General features: G+C 35.4%; 1 protein-coding gene across 1 annotated transcript in view; it reads right to left on the reverse strand.

Moving 5' to 3' along the window:
• The window catches only part of LOC143242137 (zinc finger CCCH domain-containing protein 15-like), a 53,167-nt gene extending 53,080 nt beyond the window's left edge, over positions 1-87 (reverse strand). Inside the window, exon 1 of the mRNA XM_076485447.1 lies at positions 69-87. The gene's annotated coding sequence lies outside the window, so the exon portion shown is untranslated. The remainder of the gene's footprint in view (positions 1-68) is intronic.
• Between the last annotated feature and the right edge of the window lie 17,223 nt (positions 88-17,310).

The raw sequence follows: 17,310 nt of genomic DNA on the forward strand, positions 1-17,310 counted from the left end.
TCCTAGCTTTTGAGACTGCAGTTTTTATATATTCTATTTGCAATAAAAGTAAAACCTGAAACACATACTTGAACCAATTTTCTTCTTCCTCTCCACTCTTCTAAGAGTGGAGTTCAATCTACTGACTGAGGAGTAGCTTCCTTGAAATGAAGGGCAGAGACCTGTAAAAACTTAGACTGCTTTCTCCATATCTGTCAACATGTGTAGTCTGGAAGAAAAAACAAACACATACTCCCTAAAATCTTAACAAACTACATTTCAGTGTCTGACGAATACAGAAAAACTAGTATATATATATATATAAAAAAGTAAACTAACAAAAGAAAAACACAACTGAGATAGAGAATCATGTTAAATATCTTTCTAAACCATTTAAACATTTTTTAGCATGAAAAAGAAAACACAGCTGAAAGCAGCATAATAAAAAAACATACTTCTAATTCACTGTTACTAAGATAAAAGAATAATATCTGATGATATGATGATACCCCCAAATATAATGTAACATTTCCATGCAACTAGACATGGAAACAATTACATGGATGGCTGGTTGATTTGGTGTTCTAGCAACCAGGCTATGTGCACCAAACATCTGGTTAAAAGTTAAAAGTAAAGTAAAATTATTAAAATTCATTAAAGGAAATTAAAATAAAACAAAACAAAGTTACATTTTGAATTAAAACACAAATAGCATTAAATCCAACTTTTACATCTAGTCTACAGCAGTAAGAAGAAAACTACAGTAATACAAGTTGTGAAGGACTTTTTATAGCATAATTATAATTATCATAACTTGCCAGAATGACCAACAGGTAGTTAAAAAGTAGCATTAGTCACCTGAAATTGGTCTTTCCATTCCTGGTTTCAAGTTATTGGATGTTATGGCCATTTTCTAATTTTAGATTGAACTAGATGTACTTTGATCCTTAAAAGTGAATCACATCAAAAAAATGTCTAATATATAAAGTAAAAAAAAAAAACAAACTTAAATAGCATTAAAAAGATTAATAGACTTTAAACAACTAAAATCATTTCAAAGGTGGACAATGTCACCATCGCCAATAACAATATCTAACAAATAAACCTTGGGACAAAACATGTTTAAAATGGTGCCATAATTAAGTCGTAATGACACCGAAACAGTAAAATGTGGCTTAATGTAACACACAATACATTGGTGCATCAGTCCCAGATAAAAGAAAACGATGAATTAAAAACTGTGACCAATGTGTAGTCTAGTTAGGACAATTTCCTCTTTCCATTTCTGGTCCTTAAGAAAGCAAGATAGCCAAAGTCCAATAGCACGTTTTATTTAGAAAAGCTTGTTTTCACGTTGCTCACCCAAGTCGACTGCTAACTGGCATAGAGATGAGCCTTGAATACAGGACCATAGTCCACGTATGGAACAGAAACAGCAGTGATAGAGCCAGAGCAGACAGATTTATCTGCAGTGTCACCAAGCTCGTTCCTGCAAATACCAATGTGGCCCAGTATCTAGAAACACTGGACAGAAGTAGATGTTAAAGAGAAATGGGCCAGTCGATTTTGAATATCAGTAAGAACTAAGATGAAACAATTCAAGGACCAGTAGAGAACTAAGCGAATCAGTATAAATTGTACAATTTTAGTACTGCTTAGCTTCTGTGTGATACAGGACAAGAGAAATGACATACAGTTCAGCAGTGAACACAGAAACTGTAGAGAGGATTCTCTGCACAACCACCAAACCATGGCTGAGCCCACAGAGTCACCTGATTTTGAACCATCTGTATAAATAGGAATGGAAGGGTGGTTTGAAAGATGTTCTGCAAATAACATACAGTATTTCAAATCAGGAGTGTCTGCTTTTCTCAGATGACTTAAAGAAAGGTTACATCTTGGGACTGTAATAGCCATGGTAGGATGAGCTGACCAGTGGATACAGCAAATGTTTCCAAGGATAGACCCAATTCATCCAACTGTACTTGGATACAAAGGCCAAAAGGAGCAATGGCTGATTGTCTATTTTGCAAAAGCATGGCCCACTGAGGAAGGAAAACATAATCCCAGGTGGAATGTTATGGTAAGGACTGAAGTTTTGAAGCATACAGTAAAGACAGTTGCAAACGGCAGAGGTGCAAAGAAAGTTCATGAGATTCTACGTATAAGCTATGAACAGGGAAGTGCTGAAAGCCCTGGTGCAGAGCTGAAGTCCCTGATGATGATCTTGAAGGCCAAGGTGCTGGCAGAGCCATAGACCAGTGATCCATACTCTAGTTTTGATCAAGTAATAGCCTGATATATCTTTAGCAAAGAACATTGATCCACTCCCAAGATGTGCAAGAGTGGACGTGGAGGATGTTCAGTGCTCTTGTACATTTGACCTGTAGCTGCTTGGTATGTGTTATGAAGCTCAGCTTTCAGTCAAAGATAAGTCCACAGTTAGCACAACTTCACCAATATTGAGTTCAGGATCAGGGTGAATACCCCATTGGTGGCAAAAGTGCATACAAACAGTTTTAGAGAGAGAGAATTAAAACTGTTTGCAGTGATCCACTTCAGAAAACAATTGAGGGCAGTTTGTAGCTGTCGCTCAATATACTGCATGTTTGATGATTGACATGAAATGTGAAAGTCATTGACATAGAGACCGTATGCAACAGTAAGAGGGAGTAGTTCAGTGATGGCATTAATCTTTATACTGAAAAATGTGTCACTCAAAACACAGCCCTGAAGAACTCCAAGTTCCTGTAGATAAAAACGGGAATGTGTTGAACCCACATGAACTTGGAATCACCTGTCCATTAAAAATTTTTTAATAAACATGGGTAAATGGCCAAGTAACCCATATATATGGAGGTCTCATGAAATGCCATACCTCCATGTTGTGTCACAAGCCTTCTCAATATCAAAGAATATTGATACAAGATTTTGTCATTTGAGAAAAGCTTCTCTGATTAATGTTTCAGGTTGAATCAAGTGGTCCATGGTGGAGCACTGTCGTTAGGACACACACTGGGTGGGCGAGAGGAGGTTATTTTCTTCAAGGAACCAAACAAGACGAGCTTTAACTATCCTCTCTGAGGTCTTACAGAGACATTTCATCAAAGCAATTGGATGGTAGTTTGAAGGAATCTTCGGATCCTTCCCAGGCTTAGAGAAAGATGGGAATATAGCTCAGTGCCAGGCATCAGGAAAACATTCTCCTGCCAGATCTGGTTGAAAACAATAAAAAAAACAGCAAGAGAAGCAGGAAAGAGATAGCACAGCATTTCATTGTGCACATCATCAGATCCAACCGAATGTACTGACAGACTGATGAAGAGCCAGTGTAAGGGGACGATTATAGTCACAGAGACAATCAGCTCAAAGGAAAGAAGTGATTACTCTGCCCAACTGGTGATAAAAGATATGTTGGTTGTGAACTTAATCCAAGAGTCCTTCTGGCTTTGACATATTACCCACCAAGCATGTGCACGGGCCTGTTGGAAAGCGATGCGATTCGAGAATGTGGGATACCTATGAAAAGTATCCCACGTCCATTTTTGAGTCTTCTGTGCCATGTGGCAGGCAAGATTCCACCACAGATGATGATATTGTGGAAAATATGTCAAGGCTTTAGGAATACTTTGAGCAGCTTTCTGTACAATACAGTCAGTTATTGCTGTCACACAGTCATCTATTGATGGCATACAGATGATGGCAGGATCAAGTTCTGTAAGAACAGTAAAGAGAGCAAGTTTGCTTGATCCTTTTCCATTGGTGCACATGGGTTGGGTGGCATTGACCACAGCCAGTCTCTCTCAAAATTGTAGAAAAATTATCACTGCTGCATGGGTTATTGTCAACCCTCCACGAAAAGTGGGAGAATAGTGAAGGGGAGTAAATGGAGAGATCAAAAGCAGTAAAGAACTGACAAGATGCATGAAAATAAGTATAAGAACCACTATTGAAGAGAGAAAAGTTGTGATCAGAGAGCATACACTCTACGGAGTGACCCTCCCATCAATATCAGCACTTCCTCAGAGGGGACGATTTCCATTAAAGCCCCCCAGCATTAAAATGGAGATGGCAACTGTTTAATGAGAGCATCAAGGTCTGATTGATCATAGGTCTCTCTAGGCAACAGGTAGAGAGAACAAACAGTGATGATACGACACAAAGAAACACAAATGGCTACAGCCTCCAAGGGTGTGTTGAGTAACAAAGACAGGGTAAGCACATGCTGATCAACCAACAGTGCTACCCCTCCATGCACTTGTCCATCACACAGCCTGTCATTTCTGTACAAAGAAAACTGCTGAAAGGTGATTGTATCAGCAAGTTTCAGAAAGATTTCCTGCAAGGAAAGACATACAGGATGGTAGGAAGAAATAAGTGTTTTGATGTCACCCAGATTAGAATGTAAACTTCAACAGTTTACATTGTATCAAGGTGGCTACTTTTATTTATGTTTAGGCAAATTGGGTGCAGACCATGTTTTATTTCTTTATTGTCTTTATTCGAGGGAGGTTTACCAACCTCAATGGATCCTACCCTGAGTTGATTGGGCAAGTCTTTGTTGTTAGAAGAGGATTCCAGTGACTTAGGGTGCAAACAAATGATCATTTTGCACCTTGGGAAAGGAGAAGAAAGTGTAACCAAAACCAAAGGAAGCAGATATTGGGGTTTGCTGAAATTAATGTTAGAGACAAAGATGGGTGTTGACATTGATTCATTAACTTTTTTAACCATGGATGTCAGAAGACTTTCTGTTTGTTTTGAGAATGATTCTTTTGGAGGTACAGAGAGATCTGTCTGCACTCCCACTGTAGTAGTGGAATGAAGTGCATCAGCATAAGTCAAACATAAAGTGGTAGATAGCAATTTTCAAGCCTCAGGGCAAGTAATGTTTTGAATCGTCTTTAAACACTGTACCTTTTTATTCCTTCCAACCATTTAGGGCAAGAATAAAAGTAAGATGGGTGAGAGCCATTGCAAGTGATGCAACAAGGGTCTGTTTCATACTCAGAGGCACCATAATCCTTGCCACTGCAACGAGCACATGTCAAGGAACCAAGACATGATGTCTCCAGTGATCAAATGGCTGACACCGGAACTATCCGAGAGGGTTTGGAATGTATGGCCGTACCTTGCAGTTAAAATAACCTGCCTTGTTGGTAGTAGGTGGATGCTGTGATGTAAATGTTAAAATGAGGACATTGATCGGCATCAAAATTCCATCTTTGGGAGTGGAGATACACCTTACTGAAGAAACTCCTTGTGGTGGGAGAAACCAGTGGGAATCTCTGACTCAGGATGTTCTTCAAATCCCTATCAACAATAACTTCTTGTTACGAATTCAAAGTTGAATGAGGCATAACCTCAATAGGTATATTGCCTTGGAATGTAAGAGGAATTCACTGTGCTCGAGATGTGGATATTTCTACCAATATGTCACAAGAGCGAATCCTTCTGACCAACTTTGGAGAGCCAGTGAGACCTTCTGGTCCCTTCTGAATGAAAAAGGGAGACATTTGCCCTAAAGGTTTGTCTGAAAGAAAATGTAGTATAATAAAATAAGGTACAGAAGTTACAAATGTTAAAGATTGCTGCTCAGAATCTTCAAGATGTTATTGTTTACTCATAAACTGTTTTTCACTATTTTGGTTAACTTTTTATTTGGATGGTCAATAATAAAAAATGAATTTATCGGTGTCCACTGTCCCCACCCACCATAAAGCCCTATGAGTGGATGGCATTACAATGCCAAACAAGAACACTGGAGCAACACCAGGGTTTCATGAGCACTATACCCAAACACCAGCATCAGATACAATGTCCACAACACCTGCTGAGAACATCCAACACTGGTACTTGGTTAACCCTAGGCCAAGTGAACCAGCCAACTGACCCAAGGGGAGCCACCCCAAGGCTGCCCATCTACAGGAATTCAAGGCCACAGTGGTATGTTAGGGTTGGACCCCTCAACCATCAGGATCTTCTCCTCCTCTTCATGGGTCACCATGCACAACACACATGTTGGTGGATCTTTAGATCACAAAAGAGGTAAACTAAAAGAACAGAACCTCCCTGGGAGGTCCCTCACCAATCACAGGAATCCAGAATGAGGGGAACAACTACCTGAAGAAATCCACAATGGTAAATATTATTCATCATGTAACTACACATGAAAACAATTACTTCAAGATATCCACAATGATATGTGCCTTTCTCCTTGTAATTAGACATTATAACAATTACTTCAAAGATATCCACAATGATATGTGCCTTTCTCCTTGTAATTAGACATTAAAACAATTACTTCAAAGATATCCACAATATGTACCATTCTCCATGTAATTAGACATTAAAACAATTACTTCAAAAATATCCACAATATGTACCATTCTCCATGTAAGTAGACATTAAAACAATTACTTCAAAGATATCCACAATGATATGTACCATTCTCCATGTAATTAGACATTAAAACAATTACTTCAAAGATATCCACAATGATATGTACCATTCTCCATGTAATTAGACATTAAAACAATTACTTCAAAGATATCCACAATGATATGTACCATTCTCCATGTAATTAGACATTAAAACAATTACTTCAAAGATATCCACAATGATATGTACCATTCTCCATGTAATTAGACATTAAAACAATTACTTCAAAGATATCCACAATGATATGTACCATTCTCCATGTAATTAGACATTAAAACAATTACTTCAAAGATATCCACAATGATATGTACCATTCTCCATGTAATTAGACATTAAAACAATTACTTCAAAGATATCCACAATGATATGTACCATTCTCCATGTAATTAGACATTAAAACAATTACTTCAAAGATATCCACAATGATAACCATTCTCCATATCCACAATGATATGTACCATTCTCCATGTAATTAGACATTAAAACAATAACTTCAAAGATATCCACAATGATATGTACCATTCTCCATGTAATTAGACATTAAAACAATTACTTCAAAGATATCCACAATGATATGTACCATTCTCCATGTAATTAGACATTAAAACAATTACTTCAAAGATATCCACAATGATATGTATCATTCTCCATGTAATTAGACATTAAAACAATTACTTCAAAGATATCCACAATGATATGTACCATTCTCCATGTAACCTCAGAACTTTTATATTTTTGCTTCTTCAGTTTATTTTGTGCCCATTACTTTAAGACTTTTGTCAATATGATTGTTAATCCTTTGTTAGTTACTTTCATTTAAACTCTTATTTCTTAATTCTGTAAGCATGAAATGCATCACTTTTCTTATAATGTGATAAAAACAGTTACGTGAGAACATTATATCTACCTTGGTACATACAATTTATCTTGTAAATAGAAATAAAATTAATTGCAATCACTTGATACCATGGTGGAATCCACACTGGTATTAACTATTCCCTTGTAAGTAGATATAAAAAATTACTGAAGAACATGATAACATGTATGGTGATTTATACTTTTATATAAATGGAGATTTAATATAATTACCTGAGAATGTGACTGTATCCACCATTTTCCATGGAGGCTGCTGATAAAGGTCCCATCTGCTGAGTTCTTACAATTTTACACTATGTGAGATAGTCAAGGGTGGAACAAAATTTACCACATCAATCCAAAAAGTATTTTGAATATTTCCTAGAGACATGAATAATCTTTAAGTGACATGCCTCTTCACTTCTTCCAAATACATTTACATTACTAACATATAAAAAAAAATATATATTGCACTTGAATGTTGGAAATACATCTTTGCTAATTAAAGCATTTATTTTCTTATTGAGATACAAAAGTTTATTTATACTATGATTATACTTTAAAACTCAGGAAGGAAACTAAGTTTTCTCAAGAACTTTGCTATAATGTTGTGTATGATTATAACCAATGGCAAAAATCAAAATTAATTGAAAATTTATGTTACAAGATCTTCTACATAACATCACATTCATGGTATGAACTTATTTTCATATGCTCTCAATGAACAGGTAGATTTAAACAGTTTGAATACATCTTTGGTGTTAAATTCACTTATTTTTTGTGGAGATGGTTTACCACAGGTTTGTTACATAGCTGTGCATGTATCATACTTTGATTAAATTGTTGTGAATTGGCACTTGTTGTATATTGCTGAATCATGTCAGTAGAACCTTCCAAGATTTTCACACTATCACAAATTATTGCATCATAATATCCCATGAAGACCATTGTGTAAAGCAACTGAGGCCTCTTTCAGACAACAAATATGCATCCAAAATGCACTTTGAGTTGGTCACTTAGATATATCTAGACAGTCTGAGTGGGAGTTTAGCCATAAAGAGTGTATTCTGGCTATTTCTGAAGTGAAATTATCACAGACTGTATTGTAACAACAAAGTAAAAATTATATAATATGAACAAGATTGTGTGAGCTTTAAGAAAAGGAGACAACAATTTAAAGATTTGGATACAACTGTAATAGCCAACAGTGTAATGAACATTTGAATATATGTTTGACTTGCTTTAATTTACTATTATTTAAAAAAAAGTGAACTCTATGCTGTTTCTTCACTGTTGAAATGCCAACAAGTCAGACACTTACTGTAAAGCATAGGCCTATAAATTCACAGCTGAAGCAATAGAATAAATATTGTAGAGGCCACATATACACCATTTTAACTGGCTTTGATAAGTGGATGGTGAAGGGCAAATAACTTAGCCTTAAAGATGGTGATATATGAGAGTTTGTTACACAACAACAAGACATAAAGAGAGAAACAAACAACAAAAAAAAAAGAGAAGAAAAAAAGAAAGGCTGAAAAAAGAAATGAAAAACTGGAAACTGAGAGAGAGGAGAGACTAAAAACAAAGAGAATATAACAGTACAACTTGAAGTCACTAAGTTTAACAAGCAAATTGAAGGATCATTAACAATGGGCTGACAAAACTTGATGAATAGAAAGACAACATGAATGATCTAATGAGAAGTGAAAGATTCACCCCTCAAGGTCAAAACTGGGACAAAAACAATTTGACATTTTGGCTTAGTTTCCTTTTCACAGTAAAAGGACTACAAGTGTATGTAGGTGTAATATCAGAAGATGCCATGGACTAGAATATGTTAAAATTGCCTTGCTGAAATGCAATGAAATTACATAGGATGGTTTTTGTTAGAATTTAGAAAAGGCAAAGTTGACACTAGAGAAACTATATTTCAGTTTGTGGCATGTCTACAGCAATATTTCACAAGGTGAATTTACATGGCCAAGTGTGAAGATAGTTTTGAAGGACTGGTAAACCTACTAACAGATGAATAATTCATTATCATGTACTCCACTTACATGTCATTTTTTGTACCAGAAAGAGCACCAAATGACATGATAAAGATGATCAAGCTGGCAAAATAGTATGTGGAAGCCCATGGGGAGAACATAACAGGCAAATCCAATCATAACCATTCAAAGCCAACAAGAGGGATTACAAGCAGGATGCCACCACAGGTGACAAGAAGTCGTCAGACAAATGGGAGATACTACACTTGTTAGAAAATGAGACATATTGTGATATGATTGCAAGTTTGCAACCAACAAGAATCTCAAATCAAGCAGTTAGAGTTACCTACAAAGATGGTGCTAGTAAGATACTAGAGAAGAATGATTGTCACTGTTGCCAGAAATCACATAAAATAATTCATGATTAAACAGTACTTGAATGACAGTCAGTTCAAATTAACAAACGGATCAATCACAACTTATCAGTAGGTGAACACTATGTTTGGCAACAAGAACATGACAGTGAAATGAAACACTGGGAGAAGAAGTGAGAATTACTCTAGTATCAAATGACCAGATAATGGCAAAAGTACATATATGTGTGCTGACTGATGGGACAGTGAGAAAGTTTCCTATAGTAACAATAAAGGGGAAACTCCATACTATGTGGGAGACCTTGAGACAACACATAAGAAAGCACCCATCTATGACATGGTAATCAGCAATATACCTGACAACAGAAATTTGAAGGAACCAGACAGAAAGGAGACTGATGAAGTATCTGCAGTCACCACAAGAATTCAAAAAAATAAAAGCAAGCAAAACATCAACCCTCTGCAAATCTCAAAAAGTGACATTGTGTATGTATGTCTATGGGAATTGAAGGAAGCACAGAAGAAAGACCCTTCAATGATGAAACTTTGAAACAATGTCTAAGAGACAATTGAGCACAAAAATGAGGAAAAAAAGGATATACAGAACAGAGAATCAGAAGAAAGTGCTGTATCAGATCTATCAAAGCACTTCTACCAGAAGTTAAACAGATCATTGTACCAACAAAGCACTAGACTCAAGTAATGAAGAAGTTGGCCAACAAGTAACTTTTGAAATGACACCAAGGAATAAAGAAGATGGCATACAAAATAAAGGGACTCTACCTAGAATGAATGTAGCCATAGAGCCATGAGATGAAATGTCTCTTATAGGAGTGCTATCCAACACAGTTGCCATGGACTTGATTGGACAACTAACACCTGACATGAGCAATATGTATGTGATGATAGTAGCTATGTAACACATTACCCAGAAGCCATAGCACTACCAAAGACAGAGAAACTCGCAGAAACCTTCCTTATAAGTGTTCTGCAGAGAAGGGTTTTAAAAAGAAGTCTCAAGTGACAGAGGGACCTAGTTTACCTCAAAATTGATTCAAGAGGTGTGCAGACTCATCAGCACTAAGCAGCTCTTTGCAAGACAGTTGATGACGTCCTAAAGAGCATGATGAAAATGTTCGAGAAAAGACCACGTGACCAGGACAAGTACCTCCAGGCAGTAGTATTTGCTTATTAATAATTCTCGTATGTAAATATAAGATTTTCAGTATTCATGTTACTGCATGGAAGAGCAGTATGAGGTCCAATGCGGATACTGTGAAAACTGTTCACAGAAGAAGAAGAGTCAGAAGTGATGCACATATACCAATATGTGTTAGACCTAAGAAACCAACTGTAGAAGACTTGTCAACTCACTCAAACAAGTTTGTATGCAGCCGATGTCAGACAGAAATGCTTCTATGATAAGAAGTCCAAGGATTAACATTTCAGAAAGAAGGTTTCTGTTCCTTAAAGACACAACAAACTCATCTGAAGGTTAGTAATTTTCACACACAAAAAAAATGAAAATCTGAGACCACTGGGTGTAGATGACATGTACAAAAGTGTCAACATCAATGAAGAAATTAATGACAAATTGAAGAAAGAAGTAGCAGTGTGCATCTGTCTCCACAGACAGATAAAGCCAGACAGACTGTGACCATGACCAAGAACTCAGTCAAAGTGAAGCCCTACCAAATGTTCTACATAATAAAAGCCTGATTAAGCTAAAAGTTAAAGTAATGTTAGAAGCTGGAATAACTGGGCCTTTGAATTAAGTTTACTGTTCACTGGTGGTAATCATGAAGACCATGAATGTCTCACAACCATCTGTACAGATTTCCAGAAAATAAACTTTATGACAGAATTTGGCTCCAAACCTATGGGCAACCCAGATGCTATTGCAGTGAAAATAAATGGGCCCAAGTTCTTCACTAAGGTCAATCTCAGAAAAGTGTATTGGCAAAGTTTCAAGAGAAGACAGCCTTTTTTGACACCTGATGAATGGTACCAATTCAAGAAAGATGCCATCTGGATTAATCAATTCAGCAGCAGCATTCAACTTCTTGATGAGAAAAATGTTGCAAAAAACCCACCAACATTGTGTACGATGTAACCATCTGAAGAAACTCAGGGATCTGTTCAGAAAGACACTGAGCAGTGAGATCTGTGACTCAAGAAGTGTTTGGCCACCATACTGACATTTGGAACTTCTTGAACAGTCTGTATGGAAGGAGTTCATCACCCAAATGAATCATCAACCACTTGCAAAGATCCAGAAGTATAAAACTGACTGTGCAATAATCATGAGTTAGGTATTGTACCCCAAGAACTTCTGGTCCCACATTGAATCCAACAAGAGGACTGCAAATGTTGGTGCAAGACTGTATGAGTAGACTTTTTGGATGAACTGGAAACAGTCTTTGTATATAGTACAAAAAATAATTGTAAACACGTTTCTTAAAGAGAAGCTTATTGTTATATCCACACAAGTGTTTAAGTTTAATGTAAGTGTTATTACTTAAGTAGTATAAGAGAGAGTGTTCAATTTAGTTATTTTTAGTAGCAGTAGTTTATAATTACTTTTCTGTGTATGAATCACAGACTGTGATTTATACTTGCTGTACTATTGCATTATTTTATTAGAAACTTCAAAATTTTTCTCATTGTTTTGATTGAATATTATTTTATCACAATAACTCATAATGTGAAGAATGTTTAAGACCTCTGTGAGGTTATAAATGTGTGTCAAAAATGTAGTTTGGGTTAGTTTGATTGAACAGATAGATCTAGCCTGTGTGATTGTGAGTTTAGCCATAAAAAAGCATATATTGGTGATTTCTAACTTGAAATTATCACAAACTATATTGTAACAACATAGAAGACAAGAATTAATTTGTTTTGTAAATTGGATTCTAAAGTAACTGGACCAGGCTATGTGGATTTTGATGAAAAGAAGACAAGTATTTAATGCTCTAGATACAACTGTGCTAGCAAATAATGAAAAAAACATTTGTTTATACATTTTAATTGTTTTAATACATTATTACCTGAAACAAGAGAACTGTATGCTGTTTGTTTGTTATTGAAATTTGTTGCCAAGTCCCAGACACCAACTACAAAGAATCCAGCCATATATATATATATATATATATTTATATATACAATAAACTAAAACACCCTGACAACAAACAAGGTAAACAGATGCAAATCTCTATGTCACCTGTTCCAAATAAATAGCTAGATTTAAAATAAAAGCCATAACTAGGATAAACAAATGCACATACTTATTTTAATCTGTTTCAAATAAATAGCTAAATTTAAACTAAGAACTATTACTATGATACAGATACACATACTTATTTTCATCCCTTTCAAATAAATGACTAGATTTCAACTATATACAACAACTACAATAAGTAGATGTACATAGTTCTTTAAGGGAGCCATTTTCTTTTCCCATGATGTAGATTTAGTTTGAATATTCATACAGTGTAGATAATATATATACATACATACAATAACAATTACAAAATATGATACTTTTGTTGATATTATATTTTCTTGACTAATAAGTAATAGCAAAAAAAAGACGATTTGTTTTAAAATTACAAAATAGTTTTCCACTACAGTTTATGGAATCAATGAAATGGACAATCTTAGCTCAACTTTTACTATGTAAGAGAACTCATAATTTTTCAAACTGTGTGACTTAAAAAGGACATGAACTCAAGTGTTCTTGTTTTAATATATATTATTTATTATTTGAATGTTTACTCACACAATAATATTCCAAACATAACTCATAAACAACTTGATATATCTTATATATGAGTTCTGATCAAAAGATTTCTTCTGTTACAGGTGCCAGTACAGAGGCAGTAAGCTTTACTGAGGTGTGTACAAAGTACAAATAGTGATCTACCTCACGGATAAACCACTTATCCAGACCTTATACCCGTGTTCAAAGACAGAAGCATCTCTTGCTTCTGTTGAAATATAAATGGACAGAAAATAAAAGCAACATGTTTGCATCAAATTTTTTATGAAAAATGGTACAGTAGGAACAGAAATCATTGAAATGTTAAGAACTGCTTTTAATTATGATTGCTTTAAAACTGTTGTTTATCAGTGGATAAAACACTTCCAAGATGTCCAGAAATCAGTCAAAGATGACGACCATTCTGGGCAATCACCGACATCAACTGATGAAATGGTTGCTAAGATGAAAGAAAATAGTCAAAGTCATCAAAGATTAACTATTCATGAAATTGCTGACAAACTGAACATTTCCTCTGCATTATGTCATGTGATTTTAGCTGAAAAACTCTGCATGTGTCAAGTGTCTGCAAAATTTTTTCCAAGGCTGTTGATGGATGACCAAAAGTTTCACCATCAACAAGTGTGTGAGGATCTGAAAAGAAGGCTAGAAATTGATCCAAATTTCATCAACATCATTATTACTGGTTATTGAGTCATGGGTACACAGTTATGACCCTGAAACGAAATTTCAGTCACCCCAGTGGAAATCTCCATCATCACCACTTCCAAAAAAACATGACAGTCTTGATCAAATGTAAAGACAATGTTGATCGTGTTTTTGATGTTCAAGGTATTGTTCATCATGAATGCCTGCCTAATGGCCAGACAGTTAACCAAGCATTTTATAAAAAGGTCCTAATTTGCTTGAAGGAAGAAATTAGAAGAAACTGCTGCGAGCTGTGGAAAATGATTATTGGTTTCTCTGTCACGACAATGCACCTTCACATAGTGCTGTATCTGTTCAAGAACGTTTGGCAGAAAGAAACATTCCTGTGATACCACACCCCCTGTAATCTCCCAATCTTGCCACATGTGATTTTGTTCTGTTCCCAAAAATCAAAATTAAGTTGAAAGGAAGGTGATTTGATGACATTCCAACCATCCACAATTGTGTGAAAGCAGAACTTAGTCACACAAAAGTTGAAGGCTTTCGAAAATGGCAGGAACATCAGGACAAGTGTGTATTAGCTGGGGGATTACTTTGAACGGGATATAATATAATACTGATGTATGTACATTGTTCTGTGCAATAAAAGTGAAGTCTTAGAACTTTTGACCATACATCATATATTGCAAATAGTGGTCTCTGTTCAATCATTTGCCTGTCTCCAGTTTGAAAAGTTGCACAAAGAAACAAAACTCAACATTTACTTTTGAAATTACAGAAGAACAGACATGGATAATGTTGATGCCAAATTTTATTTCACAAACAGGATATTCTACATTAAATGTTAGAAAGTAATCATACTGTCATTCAAATTTCAAAATGTAACATAACTTAAAGAATAAAAATGTACATTTACCATATGTTATTGCTGAGCACCACTTAGGATGACTAAAATGCTCAACAATTACTTTTGCAGTGTGTGGTACAAATATGTTAGAGGCTTGACACTGAGTGAAACCAAGAGTGCAACACAATAAACATTTTCTTAAAGTCTACAATATAATTTAAATTGAAAGATCCAATGGGTCATTTAGGTTGGGGCTAGAAGAGGCTCAGCCCTAGGGCTTATGGTCTTAATGGAGGCCCATTGTAGGACCCTCAAAGATTATTAGCCACTATGCACATACAACCTTTAATCCATCACTGGAAAGATCAACATAAACGTTCTTATTATGTGAGATAAGTATGTTTGTTTGTTGTAAATAAGCTAACTTTAAAATTTACTTTCTTAATTAGTAATTTTTACAACTACTAATTAAGAAACAAGGGCACTTGGCAAAAAAGTGTCATCCATAAGTTACTACATATTAAACTTGTTATATAAATGACTATATATTAGTTATTAAAAGTTTCTCATACCTTTTCTTTAACAGAAAGAAGAATTTTTCCAACTGCAACTCCCCAGTTATCAGAAGAAATCTGCTAAAAATTTGATAAATAAAAAACGGAGTTACAAAACTGTACTAAGGTACAGGTAACATGGAACAATTAGCAGGCAAAAATATACACATTCTTAGAATGAACTTCATTTATTACCTTTTAACTGAAACTATATTGACTATTAAAATACACATAGCTGCACCAATTATTAATCTTTTGTATTTTCTCCCTTGTTTATAATGCCTTAAAGTGTTCTGCAGAATCAAGCAATTTTCACTTTTCAAAGTTAAATGTAAAATAATAAAAATAAACTTTTCTAGAAAGTTCATCATTGAACCACTGTCCTTTTTAGTTGGGAAATTACAGCTCCACAATGATTTACAGATACCAATCAAGAAAGAGACTACCTAAATGGCACCTAAAGATACAGTTATGGTTGGACCTATGTTAAAGAGTCACCATTAAGATAACTGATCACCAACTTGTTTCATAGTTCCTCATGTTAAATAAACATCTGGTACCACTGGAATCTGTGGTAATTAACCTGAACAGAAAATAGAGAGAGAAGACAAAGAGGGAATCAGAAAAATTTTGTCAGCAGTTATTTAAAATGTAAGCAGTGATCTGTCATCGCACTCACAAATGGTCCCTATATTAAACAGAGACGACTGGGTACTTACTGTCTTGCAAAACAACACATTCTTCTTGTGAAACTTAAAAGTCTTATACAAGAAGTTCAAGAACAGAGATGGAAGCCACACAACAAGCTGTTTTCTGGATTATGGAAAACAATGAACTGCAAATAGAAAGTTCCATGACATAATATCTGATAACAATTTCCAGGCAGTACTGTATAAAGTTAAAATTTTCCAACACCATAAATGTACTTGCAATAAAACTTAGATCCTCTCACATAACAATTTTTTTTTCAGGTCATACTGCCCTCCACATGCACAATTTGTTACTCTCCACTAGCCTTGAGACTCACACCTCAATTCACATTTCCACATGCTATTGATGAACTGTAGTATAAAAATGAGCATGAGACAACTTTCCACCAATAGGGGTGTGATGTACTATCCTAGCACAGCTGGCATAATCTATAATAATTATTCAATTATCACTTTAAATTACTCAATTAAAGATGTACTGGAAGTAAACAAGAAGGGTGGGAAGTGTGACAGAGGTAAGTACCTATACGAAATACATTTTCAACATTGGAAAACCTTAACATTCAATACAATATCTTACCTACCCTCACATTAGAGCTTAAATCCCACACTAAAACAGTGGAGAAACCAAAACAAAAGCAACTTAGGTGAACTCCCTTCAGAAAGTGCCTGAAGAAAACAATTGGAGCACAATACCCTATACTACAAAAGCATAGGAACACACATGCAGGGTATAGTCTTCACCTGTAGTGAAGATACGTGTCACCAAGAAAACAAGTCCAGTATGGAAAATGGATATGCTTGATGGTGTAGTAGCTAGGTGCAATAGAAAGTACATGGTAGGTTAACTCTAGTCCAAAACCAGGTAGTATTGAATACATGTCTTCTAGTCTACAGAAGGAGAAGGGTCCCAAAAAATCTTCACTTCAATGGCAGGAAGCAGAAAGGAAAAGCAACATTTTTTTCTGGCAACTTAGATACGGCAAATGTTTGAAGACCCAGTACACAACTAAGAAAAGGCTACCTGAGAACTTAACACCTGGGAAATGGTAAAAAAAAAAAGGGAATGCAAACATGGTGGGTCAACTCCAGTCATAAACCATGTAGTGTCAGGAATTTTTGTCTGGTCCATG

This window comes from Tachypleus tridentatus, unplaced genomic scaffold, assembly GCF_004210375.1.
Source record: "Tachypleus tridentatus isolate NWPU-2018 unplaced genomic scaffold, ASM421037v1 Hic_cluster_2, whole genome shotgun sequence".
NCBI lineage: Eukaryota > Metazoa > Arthropoda > Merostomata > Xiphosura > Limulidae > Tachypleus > Tachypleus tridentatus.